General features: G+C 39.3%; 1 protein-coding gene across 6 annotated transcripts in view; it reads left to right on the forward strand.

Moving 5' to 3' along the window:
• LRRC7 (leucine rich repeat containing 7) overlaps positions 1-13,820 on the forward strand; it is a 508,212-nt gene that overhangs the window by 382,622 nt on the left and 111,770 nt on the right. The window lies entirely within an intron of this gene.

Genomic DNA, 13,820 nt, shown 5'->3' on the forward strand with positions numbered 1-13,820 from the left:
ATGGCGATCTTGGGATAGCTGGCCCATTACAACCAACTATTGGGTTATTTTGGGAAGATACAAATCTAGACGTAGACTGGAAAGCCTCTTTTTTTTGCAGAGAATTCTACTTCTATGCATGTGAATTTTTAACAGAATGTGAAAAGTTTTTCCATATACTTTCTTTATTTGTATATTTTGGTTATGATTTATTTTTTTTTAATGTATATTTTTAGTGCATGTTTTATATTTCATTGCATACATGTTGCATTTTGTTAGCCATAGATGATATCCGAACAGGGAGGGTATGAGCAATACCTTTCATTGGCTACCTAAATATATTTTGTAATGTATGCGTTCGAGAATACTGAGTAGAATAGAAGAGGAATGATTACTCTCAAAAAATGCATTAAAAAATTACATATTCATTTAGTCGGTTGGTCTTGGTTCAGATCTCTGCGTGCTGTGCTCTGTGTGTAAGGCAACCCATTGATTTCAATAGGTTGCCGTACCTGGTAGAAACAGTGGAAAAAAATCCCCTGCCTTGTTTCAAAAATATTCTTCCCAAATATTTAGACATATATTTGAAATGCTACAATTTTGGCCATATTCAATGTATTTCAAAATATATTTCAATAAATATATATACTGTGTGTATATATATATATATATATATATATATATATATATATGTCTGTATATATATATATATATATATATATATATGCTGTACGTTGAAATGCGTTTTTTTATTACAAAATATATGAAAAATATTTTTAAAAATACATTTCAAATATGCTGAATGTCTTTAAAAATACAAATATACATTTTTGGGATGCATTTACAAATATATGTAAAAATATATATTAAAATTATTTTTTTATATATTAATATATAATATTAATATATATATTTTTTTATATATTAATATATAATATTAATATATACAGTTGTGTTCAAAATAATAGCAGTCAGACATCACTATCCTGATCAATCGCTGTTTTTGGTGGAAATGATATTTCTCCATGGCAAATAATTTACTAGCAGGTGTAGCAGAGTAATAGAAATCCAACAGACCCAACAGTCATGACATGCATGCTGCTGATTCTGTGTAATTGAATCACTAATTGAAAGGGGCATGTTCAAAATAATAGCAGTGTGGAGTTCTATTAGTGAGGTCATTCATTCTTTGAAAAACAGGTGGCAATTATTGCCCTTATTTAAGGAAGGAAGGCAGCAAATGATGTACATGCTGGTTACAGTGCATTTCTCTCTGAAATTCTGAGGAAAATGGGTCGTTCCAGACATCGTTCAGAAGAACAGCGTACCTTGATTAAAAAGTTGATTGGAGAGGGGAAAACATATAAAGAAGTGCAGAAAATGATAGGCTGCTCAGCTAAAATGATCGCAAATGCTTTAAAATGGCAACCAAAACCTGAAAGACGTGGAAGAAAGCAAAAAACTACCATTCGAATGGATAGAAGAATAGCCAGAATGGCAAGGACTCAGCCAACAATCAGCTCCAGGAAGATGAAAGAAGCTGTAAAGTTCCGTGAGTACTGTTACAATTAGAAGACGCCAATGTGAAGCCAAGCTATCTGCAAGAAGCCCCCGCAAAGTCCCACTGTTGGAAAAAAGACGTGCTGAAGAGGTTACAATTTGCCAAAGAGCACATTGACTGGCCTAAAGAGAAATGGCGCAACATTTTGTGGACTGATGAAAGTAAGATTGTTCTTCTTGTTCTCCGTCTAGTGGCCGGAGACAGTTTGTCAGACGACCCCCAAACACTGAATTCAAGCCACAGTACACAGTGAAGACAGTGAAGCATGGTGGTGCAAGCATCATGATATGGGGATGTTTCTCATACTACGGTGTTGGGCCTATTTATCGCATACCAGGGATCATGGATCAGTTTGAATACATCAGAATACTTGAAGAGGTCATGCTGCCTTATGCTGAAGAGGAAATGCCCTTGAAATGGGTGTTCCAACAAGACAACGACCCCAAACACACCAGTAAACATGCAACATCTTGGTTCCAGACCAACAAGATTGACATTATGGAGTGGCCAGCCCAATCCCCGGATCTTAATCCAATAGAAAACTTGTGGGGTGACATCAAAAATGCCGTTTCTGAGGCAAAACCAAGAAGTAGAGAAGAACTGTGGAATGTCGTCCAATCATCCTGGGCTGGAATACCTGATCACAGGGGCCAGAAGTTGGGTGACTCCATGCAACACAGTGCATTTGTGCACTTGTGTGGATGGAAATAAAAGCTATTAGAAGGATTTTGAGCTTTATTCACATTTTTCAACACACTGCTATTATTTTGAACACAACTGTGTATATATATATATATATATATATGTGTGTATATATATATATATATATATATATATATATATATATATTGATATATTAATATAATATTAATTAATATATATATATATTTAATATATTAATATATATTTTTTTAAATATTCTTCAGTTGTACACAGATAATACAATTATAGGGTTTTTGACTATTGTCTAAATTGGTCCTAAATGGAACTGGAAAGGAAAGGACACAACAGGTGCAAGGATACAGGTTACTAGCTGGAACACAGTGAAAGTCACAGGACACAGACTGAAAGATGCTGGGGGTATGGGGATCATATTGAAGGGTACTCAGCAATGCTTAGAAACAGACACTAGGAACAAGGTGGGGTCCAACTACAAGATCACTAGGAATATCAGGGTCACCGGTAGTCTCTCAGAACGTAGAACACTAGGAGTATAGGGATCACTTGCAATCTTCTCAGAAAGCCAGGGATACAAGGAAGCATTGGGGGCACACTGGGAATCTTCTTGGAAACACTGAGGGACCTGGCTCTAGGAACACTACCTGTTGCACAGGAAAAAATTGAGGGAATATGCCAGGCCTAAACAGAACGGGAGATGACCTGGCTGGCCTGTGTTTAGCTAATTGATTCAACGGCATGTGGTTAACCAATCTTGAACACAAGTCTTGTAGGATAACAAGTAACAGAGGAACCTTTTAGAATAAGGCTATGAAATTACATGTACAAGCATGCCTTCTGGTCGTCAGGAAAAAGATCTCCAGCAAAGCTGCAGATGTGTGACATTCATCCAGCATCAGTACCTGAATTTACAAATGCTCTTTTGGCTGAATGGGTACAAATTCCCACAGACACACTCCAAAATCTTATGGAAATACTACCAAGGATTGTGGAGACTCCTATAGCTGCAAGGAAGGGAGGGGGGCTCTATATTAATACCCATGGTTTTGGAATGACATGTCCAAACTAGTGTCCATGGTTTTGGAATAGGATGTCCGCATTAATGTTCATGGTTTTGCAATTGGATGTCTACATTAATGTCCATTATTAGAATGGGATGTCTAAATTAAGGTTTATTGTTTTACAATGAGATGTCTATGTTAATGTCCATGGTTTTAGAATGGGATGTCTGTTAATGTCCATGATATTGGAATTAGATGTCCAAATGAATGTCCATGGTTTAGGAATGGGATGTCTACATTAAAATCCATGGTTTTGGAATGGGATGTCCAAATTAGTGTCCTTGGTTTTGGAATGGGATGTCTACATTAATGTCCATGGTTTTGGAAAAGGATGTCCAAATTAATGGCCATGGTTTTGAAATAAGATGTCCACATTAATGTCCATGGTTTTGGAATAGGATGTCCACATTACTGTCTGGTTTTGGAATAGTATGTCCACATCAATGTCCATGGTTTTGGAATAAGATGTCCACATTAATGTCCATGGTTTTGGAATAGGATGTCCAAATTAGTGTCCTTGGTTTTGGAATGGGATGTCTACATTAATGTCCATGGTTTTGGAAAAGAATGTCCAAATTAATGGCCATGGTTTTGAAATAAGATGTCCACATTAATGTCCATGGTTTTGGAATAGGATGTCCACATTACTGTCTGGTTTTGGAATAGTATGTCCACATCAATGTCCATGGTTTTGGAATAAGATGTCCACATTAATGTCCATGGTTTTGGAATAGGATGTCCACATCAATGTCCATGGTTTTGGAATAAGATGTCCACATTAATGTCCATGGTTTTGGAATAGGATCTCCAAATTAATGCCCATAGTTTTGAAATAAGATGCCCACATCAATGTCCATGGTTTTGGAATAGGATATCCACATTAATGTCCATGGTTTTGCAATAGGATATCTACATTATTGTCCATGGTTTTGGAATGGGATATCCAAATTAATGCCCACGGTTTTTGAATGGGATGTCCAAATTAATGCCCATAGTTTTGGAATGGAATGTCCTCCAAACTCATAGGTGTGATGGCCAGGTTTAAACAAACCTTTGGTCAAAAAATGTAGATAATGTTTTGTGTTGGTAGCTTTCAACACTGACTGCTTACCACAAAGGGCACACAAACTCATAGGCATCTAAATGTGTTTCTTTGGAGCATCTATTATGCATAGTATTTTCTACGTGAACAAAGCAACGTTTAAATAGACACTGGTATGGTAGCCAAAGGAGCTGAAACAGTTCAAGGTTACAGTAGAATGTATCTAGTCAGAACAAATATTCTAAGTATTCAATTATCCTGTAGCCAGGCAAATCATTATAAAAAAACATCCAGTAGCCAATCAGAGCATTGGAGAATACATTTGCCTTTAGCCAGTCAGAGCATTAGAACATTCAGAGGACTATAGCTACCATGTTAAAGCTTAACTCCAGCTTTGCTATCACTTCAGATAATTTGTTTGTGCGAAGCTGGCCAAAACAGCCTACCTCAGACTTTTCCATGTCCTCAGTTTTGTTGCTTTTTATGTTTTTTTTAATCCCAACATAGAATACTGGGGTGTATCACTAGAGGGGTCACCAGCAGGAGGAAGGAGGCCCTGGTACATCCCCTATCTAGATCTACAATTAGACCCCATTTAGAATACTGTGTCCAGTTCAGGACATCTCACTTACAAAAATACAATGTTGATAAGACAGAATGGATCCAGAAATGGGCAACAAACATGGTGAAAGGTCTGAGGGTTAAAACATACCAGGAGAGACTGCAAGAGCTTAAAGTGGATCTACACTGTACCTGAGCACCACAAATCAAAAACGCTATTTTATTCATTTTTCATATTCAAAGCCAAATTCACCCATCCACCCATGTCTCCATGCTTTATTTTGCCAAGAAATCACTTTGAAAAACACCCCCCTAGCTTTTCTGCCAGTGGCCACCTTGAGTAAGGGCAGATGATTCATGTAGCATTTACTTCCTGGAATCCATCTTTAGCTCAGGCATGCAGGCAGGAGAGCGTGCTTCGATAAGAAAGCCACTCCTCCCCCAAAAGACTCCTGGGATGTAAGACATTGCTTGCCTAGGCAAGAAATCAGGAAATACCTGACAAAATGTTTAAAAAAAAAGTTTACACCAAGTGAATATGATAGACTTTCCTATCTATTTACTAATGCTAGCATCATAAAGATTAAAAATAGTCAATGTTAATTGAGAGAGTGAAGTTCCGCTTTAATTTAACTTTAATGGCATCCCAGTCTTAGTCTGTAGGGTTCCATATTGAGTTGGCCCCGCCCTTTGCAGCTATAACAGCTTCAACTCTATTGGGTTGAGGTCTGGACTCTGTGCAGGCCAGTCAAGTTTCTCCACCCCAAACTCATCCGTGTCTTTATGGATCTTGCTTTGTGCATTGGTGTGCAGTCATGTTGGAACAGGAAGGCGCCTTCCCAAACTCCTGGCAGCCGCCAAACCCAGACACGTCCATTGGATTGCCAGTCAGAGGAGCATGATTCGTCACTCCAGAGAACACATCTCCACTGCTCTAGAGTCTAGTGGTGGCGTGCTTTACACCACTGCATCCGCCGCTTTGCATTGCACTTGGTGATGTAAGACTTGGATGCAGCTGCTCGGCCATCGAAACCCATTCCATGAAGCTCTCTACACACTGTTGTTGTGCTTATCTGAAGGCCACACGAAGTTTGGAGGTCTTTAGCTATTGACACTGCAGACAGTTGGTGACTTCTGCACACTGTGTGCTTCAGCATGCACTGACCCACTCTGTCAATATACGTGGCATACCACTTGGCCTATCACGGTGGCTGAGCTGCTGTTGTTCCCAGTTGCTTCCACTTTGTTGAAAAGACCTAAACTCTGGCCTGGCAAGTGGATTCTCCACTACGACAATGCTCCTGCACATAATGCTTTAAGTCTTTGCAAGTTCATGGCCTAGAAATCCATTCCAAAACTTGACCAACAACCTTATTCCTATGACTTAGCACCCTGCGGATTTTGACTGTTTCCAAAATGTAAACATGTCTTAAAAAGGACACAGATTTGATTACATTCCGGACATTCAGTGCGCTGCAAAAATGATACTGCACAGAGTTCCAGAAATGTTTCTGGCAGTGGCACGGTATCTAGAAAAATGTGTCAACAGCTGCTAGTGTATAGGTAAGTCCATTCCAGGAATTATATTGTCACACCTCATATATATATATATTGTATAATTAATACAAAAAGGGAAATACTTCATGGACCATTTGGTCTCTTTTCTGCCATCACTCTCCATCACTCTTCCATATCTATATCTGTATCTACAGTCATGAACAAAATATTGGCACCCCTGCTTTTCTGTCAGATAATGCACCAATGGACTGGTCAAAATTATTGGCACCTTCAATTTAACTTTTGGTAGCACACCCCTTGGAAAAAATAACTGAAATCAATTGTTTCCTGTAACCATCAATGAGTTTCTTCCACCTCTCTACTGGAATTTTGGAGCACTCTTCTTTCACCAACTGCTCCAGGTCTCAGATTGGTAGAGTTCCTTTTCCCAACTGCTGTTTTGAGATCTCTCCACAGGAGCTCTATGGGTATGAGAAATGGACTAATTGCTGGCCAGTTCAGTACTCTCCAGCACTTTGTCTGAAACCATTTCTGGCTACGTTTTGGCGTGTGCTTTGGGTCATTGTCCTCTGATGCAGACCTGACTTTCTGACACTGGACCCTACATTGCACCCCAGAATTCTTTGCTAGTCTTCAGATTACATAATGCCATGCACACGGTCAAGACATCCAGTGCCTGAAGAAGCAAAGCAAATCCAAAACATCCTGAGTCTCCTACCATAGCGTCTCATTTCATTCAGATGGCGACGTATAGTGCAAAATGACACAGTTGTACCCTGTGCTTGAAGCTCAGCTTCAAGAAGTTGATCGAGGTTCTTTAGCCACAATGTGAACAATGCTTCATTGCAATCTTTGATCAATTTTCCTCTTTTGTTCATGGCCAGGGAGATTAGCTACAGTGCCATTGGCTGTAAACCTATTGACAATGTTGCACACAGTGGACACAGGAACATTAAGATCTCTGGAGATGGACTTGTACCCTTGAAATTGTCCGTGCTTTTCCATAATTTTTGTTCTCAAATCCTCTTTCAATTCTTTGCTGCTCTTTCTCTTCTCCATGCTCCATGTGGCACACAGAGACACACAACAGAAAGGTTGAGTCAATTTTTCACAATTTTAACTGGTTGCCAGTGTGACTTCTATATTGTTAGCACCTGGTAATTGATACAGGTGAGTTTAATTAAAAATTACAGGAGCATCACAAAATTTTTTCGTACAGTTTTGAGAAGGCACCAATAATTTTGTCCAGTCCATTTTTGGGGTTTTGCGTGGAGTGTGTCAAAGTTGGCTTTTCATTTCTCCACTTTTTTGTGTCATAGCAATACAAACAAAAGAAATAAACATGAGAATGCCAAAACATTGCAAAACATTTCTGGGTGAACTGGTGCATTATCTGACAGAAATGCAGGGGCCATGACTGTATACCTAGTATCCATCAATAGTGTGTCAAAGGATGACTGCACTGCGGTAATGAAAAACAGTGAACAAGACCCTCCAAAAAAACAAAAATAGGCCACAGCCTCATTAAATTATTATTTCCTTTTAATTGACTTATTAAATAGTGTCTGTGAATGAGCAATGGCGAGACATACTGTGCAAGTGTCATTAATGAAGACATGTATGTATGCAATCAATCCTTGGTCGTGTTCCTTACAGGCCCTCTTTTTTTTTTCCTTCCATCATGGCACAGTCTCATAAATCTGATGATGTGGGTGTACAGTGACATATTAATAGCTCAGCAGGTTACTCACTGAAGCATGCTTCGATTTACCTCGTGATATTCACTGTTCATTTGGAATGCTGGCAGACGCAGTACAGTCTGATGGAGTATAATAAGTAATCTTCACGGATATTCTGTTTATGAGGAGAATTTCTATGAGTTCGGATCCCAGACGAGCACAAGACACCTTTTTCTCTAAGACAGAACGCCTACTTGTGTCAAGTTTATTGCAGTTATACTGCGGTCCATAGATAATGAGAAATTAATAAATCATTTCATTTTATTGAAGTTGGAGATTTCCATCCATGGAGCTTCATTCTGCTCCTTTTAATTCCCTTTTTCGCTCTAGTTCCCTGGACATGCTAAGGTAGGGGTGTCCAATCTGCAGCCCACGGTCCACATGTGGCCCAAGATGACTATGAATGCGGCCCAACACAAAATCATAAACTTACTTAAAAACTTTTTAAAAAAGATAATGGTGCTGCACCCTTAAATTAGAACCGTGAATAAATAAATAAAATCAATTATTAACAAATGATTCTATAATTTATAAATAATTACCCTTAATTTCTCCAAATATAAAAATATATAAAATGTGCAACTCATTAATATACATAAAAAAAAAAAAAAATTTAAATAAATAAATAATCTAAAAAATAATTGATATTAATTGATAAAAATAATCAATATTAATTGATAAAAATAAATAAATTTAAAATGAATAATTCATAAATGTTCAATATAATTGAAAATCCCATCAATTATGCATCCGGCTTCTGTGTTCCGGTCCCTGTGACGTCGGGACGTACGGGCGCCAGAACCGGCGGGAAATTTGAAATTTTTAAAAAATGTAATTTTTGCTGTCATTGCTGTTTCAATGCATTTCACATATATTTTGTCCCTACTGCTTTGTCCTGTGCCATGCCTGCATTTTGACTGTTCTTTCTGCCTGGAAACTTAGAAAAGTCCATGGCGTCCAAAAAGCGTCCCTTTACGTCAAAAGCGGTTTTAGAACAGCAATAGTAAATCAGAACCACTTGCAGAATTGAGTGATAATGATTTGTGGTGAAATTTGTCATCAGACACTGAAAACGATTTTGCGACTTTGCTCAGCAATGTGCGAATTTGCCTCTGTATTTCAAATTTCAGTGTTTTTGGTTTGATTATATTATTGAATCAAATTTATTATTATTTTTTATGATTATTTATTAAATTATAATTTATGATTTCGTGTTTCAAGTTTTATCATATCCGGAATGTTTACTAGACTCTTGTTCGTACAGATTTCAGTGAGTTATTCCTAAAAATTACAGCCTACAATAAAAAACTACATATTTCCATGCAAAAAAATGGTACTGCTTTCAGCACAAAAATTCGGAAAAGAATCATACCGCCGAGGAGGTTAAAAAGAAGTTATGAAAGTACCTGTTTTGCTTTGTCTCTTTTAGGTTACCTTGCGTTAAAGCAAGGAAGCAGGAACCCCTGTATTATATTAATGTGCTTTTACTAAAAAAGAATGCTATACAAACAAAACTACTAATGAATGTAAGAAAACAATACAAGACATATAGTATTACATATATGCATACAACACACATTTATATACTACCTAACCTTCCTAGCAAATGAGCATTGACAATGGTATGTATTCTTATTTGTAAAAAGTAATTTAGCTTGGGTTATAGCAGCTTCATGGTCTCTGTAGGCAAATTGGATGCTAGTCTATTCAAGTGATTACAGAAATGGGTCTTTCTCATGGTGTAGATTTAGTGTCATCCCCAGGTGGACTTCCTTCGCTGGTCTTGTGAAGTCCCTTCTGCCACAGACTTTCCTTCTTAGTTCTTCTTGTTGTTAGGGAGCCTCCTTTCAGCCTAAGCTGCTGGCCTTTTATTTAGGAAATTTGGGTAGACATTCCCATGTGGGCGCATCTCTTTACCTCTTCCTTTCTACATCAGTTTCTATGAGAGAAGCATATTCTAACCAAACTCTTGCAGTATCATAGATGCCATAGATCACGAATGTCAAGCGGTCAAGCTCTTGGGTGCAGTGTTTGACTAGAACTCCTCTAAAATAATGGGAACAGCTAAAAATGTGTGCATGGCCCATCAAATCATTTACAAAATACAATAGTATCTATATTCTATTATGTAGAATACAGCATGTACAAACATTGTTCCAAGGGCATTTGTTTGAGCAATATCCACACGTGAAGACTTATGTTTATTCCTAAAACAACAGATTTTTTATGTAAATCGGAAAAATCACCATACCTGTATTCTCTCTCTCTCCCTTTCTCTCTCTCCCTTTCTCTCCCCCTCTCTCTCCTCTCTCTCCCCCTCTCTCTGTTTCTGCCCCCTCTCCCCCCTCTCTCTCCCCCCTCTCCCACTCTCTCTCTCTCTCCCTCTCCCTCTCTCCCCCCCCCCTCTCTCCTCTTTCTCTCTCTCTCTCTCTCTGCCCCCCCTCTCCCCCTCTCTCTCCTCCCCTCTCCCCCTCTCTCTCTCCCCCCTCTCCCCTTCTCTCTCCCCTCTCTCTCCCCTATCTCTCTCTCTCTCTCTCTATATATATATATATATGTGTATATATATATAAACTGTATATATTGTAACACAGTACCTGACACTGTCTTTATAATAATGGTTTGTAACCCTCTGGAAAGCACTGTAGACCAGTCAAAACTCAACAGTGCTTTCAGTAAAACATCAAACATGCTTGCTGGGAGTACACAGGAATGACATCATGTGCTCTGCTCCAGTCACAGGATGGGGGTGGGTCTTGGACCAGGTTGTATTGGAGAGCTGCTGTGTTGTCTGCAGGGAGGTCTGAGAGCTGTTTGTGTTGTCTGATGAAGATACCTGAATAAAAAGACTTATTGAGCAGAGCTACAATTACTTTAGAGTATATCATATTTATGTATTTCAACTGTGTATTTACCTGCTTGACTGGAGTTCTAATTTATGCTCTCCACGAAGAAAACATGCTCTACTGCAGATTACCTGGGAGACTGGGAACCAGTGCTCTGGCCAAAATTCCTTTGTAGCAATAATCCTCGGACACAATGAAGCCTGTAACATCCATTGATACAATTCTTGAAACAATTATTGGCTAAATAGCAGGATTCAGCATTTCAGCGGAAACCCTACTCATAGCATGTTTGTTTGAGAAACATGCAATGAGCTTCAGCTGAAAAGCGTTAGCATGTCAATGCTGAATCCTGCTATTTAGCCAACAATAAATTGTTTCAATGGACTTTACAGAGCAGTCAGCTTCATTGTACCAGAGCATTATTCCCACTGTATGCTACCTATGTGCAGTGTTATTTTTTTTTCAACCAGTGTGAACATTTACTGGGCATTGCATGTTGGGTAAGTTTTATTTATTTCAGGTACTTATATAGCGCTGTCAATTTACACAGTGCTTTACATATGTATTGTACATTCACATCAGTCCCTAACCCTCAAGGGGTGTACAATCTAAGGTCCCTAACTCACAATCATACATACACATATTACAGCCAATTTAGACAGGATCCAATTAACCTACCAGCACGTCTTTGGAGTGTGGCAGGAAACCGGAGCACCCAGAGGGAACCCACGCAAGCACAGGGAGAACATGCAAACTCCATGCAGGAGGCGCCATGGTCGGAAATCGAACCCATGACCCATTTACTGCAAGGCAGACGTGCTAACCACTAAGCCACTGTGCCGCCCCAAGTTGTCCATATATTGGTATACTTGCCATCAGGTTATGCCGAAAATAGCATGCATATTTTCCAGGTTGTTTGATCCTGATGGTCAGTGCTTGTCTCCTACACTGGTTTCTGGGGCATACATTCGTATGAGATCAAAATATATGTTTCACCCCAAATTAGTGAACACAAGCGGCGCATACGCTTCACAGTGTTATAACTAAAAAAATTGTGATAGATATTCTATTATCATCCATACATTGTATATCCTCTGACAATATATATCTTAAAAATTATCTTATGACTGTGACTAAAAAAACAAAATTGTGTTTATAATATAATACAACCGATACTGTGATATCACAAATGAAAGTCCCGTAACATGAAATAATAGTCCAGTGATAAAAGATAGAAATAATATTAAAGTCCAGTGATGAAAAAACTTCACGTGATGAAAACTTTAAGGTATTACTAACCTTGTGCAGTGCCCGCAGTGCGCCCCCACTCGGGTGTGCAGTCACCAAATTTTGCCTTTATTATAGCATAATCAAGAGGGTTTCCACTGGTATAAACAGGAGGTTCCTCTGAAAACAGCCCACTTAATGATTAATTTGCCAGGATAATTTGAATCTCCATTCCACCATATCATGAAAAGAGAAGAACAGAATACATTTGTATTGACTCACACCTACGTTAGCTTCCTTTAATTAATTGTGCAACAACAGGATTATTTGTACAGGCGCATGTGTTTTATTACTCTAATTAGCTAGAGGTAGTCCACACATTCTGATCAGCTTGGTTCACCTTTTGGACCAAGTTTCATGTTACACCCATTTTTGGGGACCACATAACACATGCTCAAATTCCCCAACTTTCTACCTGCAAAAATGCCCCCCACCCTACCCCAGTTGCCTGTATCTCTGAGTTCCTCTACCTGAAGAATTCTGCTTTGTTTTGAATTCAGCACATTTTTGTATGCCTGCGGCCACACAGCCGAGTCGTCCATTCACAAAGCCATTCACAGGATCTGTAAATAGAAAGACTGTGAGTCCCATCTGACACCATGGCAGACAAACTTGTAGATCTCAATGGAGCAAAAACCCCAACATTTGCACTCCAGCTTTTAATTCCACCAGCCCAATAACTGTACGTCCCTGTGGACCTGGGGCTGGGGGAACAGACTGCATAAACCTGTGCATTGCACCCGTGATGCCCTTATCATGGTTACAATGCTCTGCAGGCTCCAGTGCAAAAAAACTGCAGAGATTATCTAAATATGTTTTTTGCCCAGAGAGACAGTTTAATCATGCTGTGTCCATCATGATGGTGTAGTAAGACTTCACCTCCGCAACACCTCCAAGATACGCCCGTTCCTAACCCCGGAAACCACTAAGCAACTTATTCACTCCCTCATTATATCACGCCTTGACTACTGTAACTCCCTCCTCATTGGCCTACCTCATCGCAGGCTATCTCCCCTCCAGTCTATCATGAACGCTGCTGCCAGACTCATCCACCTCACGAACCGTTCTGTATCCGCCACCCCTCTCTGCCAATCCCTCCACTGGCTCCTAGTTGCCCAACGGATAAAATTCAAAACACTAACAATGACATATAAAGCCATCCACAACACTGCCCCAAGTTACATAACTGATCTTATCTCTAAATATCACCCAAACCGTATACTCCGCTTCTCGCAAGACCACTTACTCTCTAGCTCCCTTATCTCCTCCTCCCATGCTCGTCTCCAAGACTTCTCCAGGGTGTCACCCATCCTCTGGAACTCCCTACCCCAATCTATCAGACTCTCACCTACTCTAATTGACTTTAGGCGATCACTGAAAACCTATCTCTTCAGGGAAGCCTATCCCACCCTCTGCTAATTCTGGAATCCTCTACTCTTCCAACCACTCCATCCCCCACAGTGACTACCTACGGTACCATTCACCCCTCCCTCCTAGATTGTAAGCTCCACGGAGCAGGGCCCTCAAATCCCTCTTGTATTGAACTGTATT

Source organism: Staurois parvus, unplaced genomic scaffold (genome assembly GCF_062004578.1).
Source record: "Staurois parvus isolate SC_StPar_1 unplaced genomic scaffold, SC_StPar_1.0 ptg001270l, whole genome shotgun sequence".
Taxonomy (NCBI): Eukaryota; Metazoa; Chordata; class Amphibia; order Anura; family Ranidae; genus Staurois; species Staurois parvus.